We start from the raw sequence: 6,919 nt of genomic DNA, 5'->3' as shown, positions 1-6,919 counted from the left end.
ATCATTTCGCTTTTCAAAGTCAAAGTGATAGTGACAATCCATATGCGTCTTTAATTGGTAACCCAATATGGGAGGAATTCCAATTTAGTGAGCTTGAAGAAATTATGAGGCAAAAAGATGATAAGAGGTTTGCGGAAGCTTTGAATAGAATGTCTGTGGGAACTATGAATCAGGATGATATAGACTTATTCGTAAGTTTAGAAGTAAACAGAGAGCGTGTACCGCCAAAAGAAGCGATACATCTTTTCCCTACTAACGTTGAAGTCAACCAATTTAACCAAGAGACTCTATTAAAAATGAGTACGGAAAAGTGTATTTCATTTTCAGTAGATGTTGTAAATGGTGATCTTAGTAGCGAAGTTAAAAGTAACATTCTTTCCCAAATTCAAACGTTAGCAACGTCTGATACTTATGGTCTCCCTAAAGAACTAACACTCGCTTGTGGTGCGAGATATATGATGACTAACAATGTCGATACGTCTGATGGACTTACGAATGGTGCGACAGGTTGGCTAAGGAAGATAGAGTACGGTAAAAATAGGCTCGGGGAACAAATTCCGTTCAGGGTTTGGATTGAGTTTGCTGATGCTAATGTTGGGAAGTGTTTGAGACAAAAGTGTCTTGGATTGTACGAACAGAATAACTATAACAGGACTTGGACTCCTGTCGAGAAGGTTATTAAGGCGTTTAGTAGAAAATGGAGGCAAAATAATGTTTCAGTCTCTAGGAGACAGTTTCCTTTGGTAATTTCCGAGGCTATTACGATACACAAGAGTCAAGGCGATACGTACTCTTCCGTAGTAGTGCATTGTAATCCCAGAAAGAAATTGGAAAGAACTCACTTATATGTTGCTTGTAGTAGGGCTAGAAACGCCTCCGGTTTGTATATTGAGGGTAAATTTCAAGTTCCAAATGTGCCTAAAAACAATCAAGTAGAATTGGAACTTAAAAGATTACGGGATACGAAGAGTATTGTATTACCGTTTTTGAACGAACGGGTTTACATTTATGTTCATAATGTGCAGTCCTTAAACGCGCATTTGGAAGATATTTTAGCAGACACGGTAATAAAAAATGCCCAGTTATTATGCTTTGTTGAAACGTGGAAGAAAGATACCGATGATTTTAGTGTGCCATCTTTTAAGGAAGTGGGCGGTATTTATCTGCCAAGAACGGCACGTAGAATTGCGTTTGGTTCTTCCATTTATTTAAAAGACACACCCGAAAATGTAGTTAACGATTTGGATAATAGGGTTTTGCGAACCGATAGACCTTTCAGAAATTCGCATGTGGAACGTTGCTGGTTGGATGTTTCCATTGAAAATGAACCGATGACTGTTGTTTTGTTGTACAAATCTCCCGGAGCGAGTTTGAGATCAGTTTTTGAGGATTTTAATCCTTTATTCGATATTAGATACGATGCCTCTGTTCCGACAGTTGTAGTTGGAGATTTTAATATAAATTTTTTAAAAAGTAAAACGGCCCTGAAAATGTTCTTTGATTCTTTTAACATGTCTCTTCTGCCGGGTCTTGAAGAGAAAATTTCAACTGACTATCATTGCCAGTTAGATTTAGCGTTCGGAAACAAACTTTTTCAAGACAGATTCGAGGCCTCTTACAGAGAATCGTACTATTCGTATCATAAAGGAATATGTTTCGTTAAAAAGAAATAGCTGTAGAAGTTTAGTATACCGTTATGGTTGGTGAACTTCCTAGCTGTAGAAGCTTTGTATTATAACCCTGTGAAAGTCCTAGCTCTCGAAGCTTTGTATTATAACCCTGTGAAACTCCTAGCTATCGAAGCTTTGTATTATAACCCTGTGAAAGTCCTAGCTCTCTAAGCTTTGTATTATAACCCTTTGAAAGTCCTAGCTCTCGAAGCTTTGTATTATAACCCTTTGAAAGCCCTAGCTCTCGAAGCTTTGTATTATAACCCTTTGTAAGCCCTAGCTCTCGAAGCTTTGTATTATAACCCTTTGTAAGCCCCAGCTCTCGAAGCTTTGTATTATAACCCTGTGAAAGCCCTAGCTCTCGAAGCTTTGTATTATAACCCTGTGAAAGCCCTAGCTCTGAAGCTTTGTATTAAAACCCTGTGAAAGCCCTAGCTCTCGAAGCTTTGTATTATAACCCTGTGAAAGCCCTAGCTCTCGAAGCTTGTATTATAACCCTGTGAAAGCCCTAGCTCTCGAAGCTTTGTATTATAACCCTGTGAAAGCCCTAGCTCTCGAAGCTTTGTATTATAACCCTTTGTAAGCCCCAGCTCTCGAAGCTTTGTATTATAACCCTGTGAAAGCCCTAGCTCTCGAAGCTTTGTATTATAACTCTGTGAAAGCCCTAGCTCTGAAGCTTTGTATTAAAACCCTGTGAAAGCCCTAGCTCTCGAAGCTTTGTATTATAACCCTGTGAAAGCCCTAGCTCTCGAAGCTTTGTATTATAACCCTGTGAAAGCCCTAGCTCTCGAAGCTTTGTATTATAACCCTGTGAAAGCCCTAGCTCTCGAAGCTTTGTATTATAACCCTGTGAAAGCCCTAGCTCTCGAAGCTTTGTATTATAACCCTGTGAAAGCCCTAGCTCTCGAAGCTTTGTATTATAACCCTGTGAAAGCCCTAGCTCTCGAAGCTTTGTATTATAACCCTGTGAAAGCCCTAGCTCTCGAAGCTTGTATTATAACCCTGTGAAAGCCCTAGCTCTCGAAGCTTTGTATTATAACCCTGTGAAAGCCCTAGCTCTCGAAGCTTTGTATTATAACCCTGTGAAAGCCCTAGCTCTCGAAGCTTTGTATTATAACCCTGTGAAAGCCCTAGCTCTCGAAGCTTTGTATTATAACCCTGTGAAAGCCCTAGCTCTCGAAGCTTTGTATTATAACCCTGTGAAAGCCCTAGCTCTCGAAGCTTTGTATTATAACCCTGTGAAAGCCCTAGCTCTCGAAGCTTTGTATTATAACCCTGTGAAAGCCCTAGCTCTCGAAGCTTTGTATTATAACCCTGTGAAAGCCCTAGCTCTCGAAGCTTTGTACTATAACCCTGTGAAAGCCCTAGCTCTCGAAGCTTTGTATTATAACCCTGTGAAAGCCCTAGCTCTCGAAGCTTGTATTATAACCCTGTGAAAGCCCTAGCTCTCGAAGCTTTGTATTATAACCCTGTGAAAGCCCTAGCTCTCGAAGCTTTGTATTATAACCCTGTGAAAGCCCTAGCTCTCGAAGCTTTGTATTATAACCCTGTGAAAGCCCTAGCTCTCGAAGCTTTGTATTATAACCCTGTGGAAGCCCTAGCTCTCGAAGCTTTGTATTATAACCCTGTGAAAGCCCTAGCTCTCGGAGCTTTGTATTATAACCCTGTGAAAGCCCTAGCTCTCGAAGCTTTGTATTATAACCCTGTGAAAGCCCTAGCTCTCGAAGCTTTGTACTATAACCCTGTGAAAGCCCTAGCTCTCGAAGCTTTGTATTATAACCCTGTGAAAGCCCTAGCTCTCGAAGCTTTGTATTATAACCCTGTGAAAGCCCTAGCTCTCGAAGCTTTGTATTATAACCCTGTGAAAGCCCTAGCTCTCGAAGCTTTGTACTATAACCCTGTGAAAGCCCTAGCTCTCGAAGCTTTGTACTATAACCCTGTGAAAGCCCTAGCTCTCGAAGCTTTGTACTATAACCCTGTGAAAGTCCTAGCTCTCGAAGCTTTGTACTATAACCCTGTGAAAGTCCTAGCTCTCGAAGCTTTGTACTATAACCCTGTGAAAGTCCTAGCTCTCGAAGCTTTGTACTATAACCCTGTGAAAGCCCTAGCTCTCGAAGCTTTGTATTATAACCCTGTGAAAGCCCTAGCTCTCGAAGCTTTGTATTATAACCCTGTGAAAGCCCTAGCTCTCGAAGCTTTGTATTATAACCCTGTGAAAGCCCTAGCTCTCGAAGCTTTGTATTATAACCCTGTGAAAGCCCTAGCTCTCGAAGCTTTGTATTATAACCCTGTGGAAGCCCTAGCTCTCGAAGCTTTGTATTATAACCCTGTGAAAGCCCTAGCTCTCGAAGCTTTGTATTATAACCCTGTGAAAGCCCTAGCTCTCGAAGCTTTGTATTATAACCCTGTGGAAGCCCTAGCTCTCGAAGCTTTGTATTATAACCCTGTGAAAGCCCTAGCTCTCGAAGCTTTGTATTATAACCCTGTGAAAGCCCTAGCTCTCGAAGCTTTGTATTATAACCCTGTGAAAGCCCTAGCTCTCGAAGCTTTGTACTATAACCCTGTGAAAGCCCTAGCTCTCGAAGCTTTGTATTATAACCCTGTGAAAGCCCTAGCTCTCGAAGCTTTGTATTATAACCCTGTGAAAGCCCTAGCTCTCGAAGCTTTGTATTATAACCCTGTGAAAGCCCTAGCTCTCGAAGCTTTGTACTATAACCCTGTGAAAGCCCTAGCTCTCGAAGCTTTGTACTATAACCCTGTGAAAGCCCTAGCTCTCGAAGCTTTGTACTATAACCCTGTGAAAGTCCTAGCTCTCGAAGCTTTGTACTATAACCCTGTGAAAGCCCTAGCTCTCGAAGCTTTGTATTATAACCCTGTGAAAGCCCTAGCTCTCGAAGCTTTGTATTATAACCCTGTGAAAGCCCTAGCTCTCGAAGCTTTGTATTATAACCCTGTGGAAGCCCTAGCTCTCGAAGCTTTGTATTATAACCCTGTGAAAGCCCTAGCTCTCGAAGCTTTGTATTATAACCCTGTGGAAGCCCTAGCTCTCGAAGCTTTGTATTATAACCCTGTGAAAGCCCTAGCTCTCGAAGCTTTGTATTATAACCCTGTGAAAGCCCTAGCTCTCGAAGCTTTGTATTATAACCCTGTGGAAGCCCTAGCTCTCGAAGCTTTGTATTATAACCCTGTGAAAGCCCTAGCTCTCGAAGCTTTGTATTATAACCCTGTGAAAGCCCTAGCTCTCGAAGCTTTGTATTATAACCCTGTGAAAGCCCTAGCTCTCGAAGCTTTGTATTATAACCCGAAAGGGTTAGTGATAGTCCTAGCTCTCGAAGCTTTGTAAAGTCAGCCATAATCAATGGTTGATGGAAATCCTAGCTCTCGAAGCTTTGTAAAGTCAACCGTAATCAATGGTTGATGGAAATCCTAGCTCTCGAAGCTTTGTACTATAACCCTGTGAAAGCCCTAGCTCTCGAAGCTTTGTACTATAACCCTGTGAAAGCCCTAGCTCTCGAAGCTTTGTACTATAACCCTGTGAAAGTCCTAGCTCTCGAAGCTTTGTACTATAACCCTGTGAAAGTCCTAGCTCTCGAAGCTTTGTACTATAACCCTGTGAAAGCCCTAGCTCTCGAAGCTTTGTATTATAACCCTGTGAAAGCCCTAGCTCTCGAAGCTTTGTATTATAACCCTGTGAAAGCCCTAGCTCTCGAAGCTTTGTATTATAACCCTGTGAAAGCCCTAGCTCTCGAAGCTTTGTATTATAACCCTGTGAAAGCCCTAGCTCTCGAAGCTTTGTATTATAACCCTGTGGAAGCCCTAGCTCTCGAAGCTTTGTATTATAACCCTGTGAAAGCCCTAGCTCTCGAAGCTTTGTATTATAACCCTGTGAAAGCCCTAGCTCTCGAAGCTTTGTATTATAACCCTGTGGAAGCCCTAGCTCTCGAAGCTTTGTATTATAACCCTGTGAAAGCCCTAGCTCTCGAAGCTTTGTATTATAACCCTGTGAAAGCCCTAGCTCTCGAAGCTTTGTATTATAACCCTGTGAAAGCCCTAGCTCTCGAAGCTTTGTACTATAACCCTGTGAAAGCCCTAGCTCTCGAAGCTTTGTATTATAACCCTGTGAAAGCCCTAGCTCTCGAAGCTTTGTATTATAACCCTGTGAAAGCCCTAGCTCTCGAAGCTTTGTATTATAACCCTGTGAAAGCCCTAGCTCTCGAAGCTTTGTACTATAACCCTGTGAAAGCCCTAGCTCTCGAAGCTTTGTATTATAACCCTGTGAAAGCCCTAGCTCTCGAAGCTTTGTACTATAACCCTGTGAAAGCCCTAGCTCTCGAAGCTTTGTACTATAACCCTGTGAAAGCCCTAGCTCTCGAAGCTTTGTACTATAACCCTGTGAAAGTCCTAGCTCTCGAAGCTTTGTACTATAACCCTGTGAAAGCCCTAGCTCTCGAAGCTTTGTATTATAACCCTGTGAAAGCCCTAGCTCTCGAAGCTTTGTATTATAACCCTGTGAAAGCCCTAGCTCTCGAAGCTTTGTATTATAACCCTGTGGAAGCCCTAGCTCTCGAAGCTTTGTATTATAACCCTGTGAAAGCCCTAGCTCTCGAAGCTTTGTATTATAACCCTGTGGAAGCCCTAGCTCTCGAAGCTTTGTATTATAACCCTGTGAAAGCCCTAGCTCTCGAAGCTTTGTATTATAACCCTGTGAAAGCCCTAGCTCTCGAAGCTTTGTATTATAACCCTGTGGAAGCCCTAGCTCTCGAAGCTTTGTATTATAACCCTGTGAAAGCCCTAGCTCTCGAAGCTTTGTATTATAACCCTGTGAAAGCCCTAGCTCTCGAAGCTTTGTATTATAACCCTGTGAAAGCCCTAGCTCTCGAAGCTTTGTATTATAACCCGAAAGGGTTAGTGATAGTCCTAGCTCTCGAAGCTTTGTAAAGTCAGCCATAATCAATGGTTGATGGAAATCCTAGCTCTCGAAGCTTTGTAAAGTCAACCGTAATCAATGGTTGATGGAAATCCTAGCTCTCGAAGCTTTGTACTATAACCCTGTGAAAGCCCTAGCTCTCGAAGCTTTGTACTATAACCCTGTGAAAGCCCTAGCTCTCGAAGCTTTGTACTATAACCCTGTGAAAGTCCTAGCTCTCGAAGCTTTGTACTATAACCCTGTGAAAGTCCTAGCTCTCGAAGCTTTGTACTATAACCCTGTGAAAGCCCTAGCTCTCGAAGCTTTGTATTATAACCCTGTG

Source organism: Phalangium opilio, unplaced genomic scaffold, assembly GCF_054372755.1.
Source record: "Phalangium opilio isolate 3A_F unplaced genomic scaffold, DU_Popi_V2 ptg000009l_1, whole genome shotgun sequence".
NCBI lineage: Eukaryota > Metazoa > Arthropoda > Arachnida > Opiliones > Phalangiidae > Phalangium > Phalangium opilio.
This window is presented reverse-complemented; position numbering follows the sequence as displayed.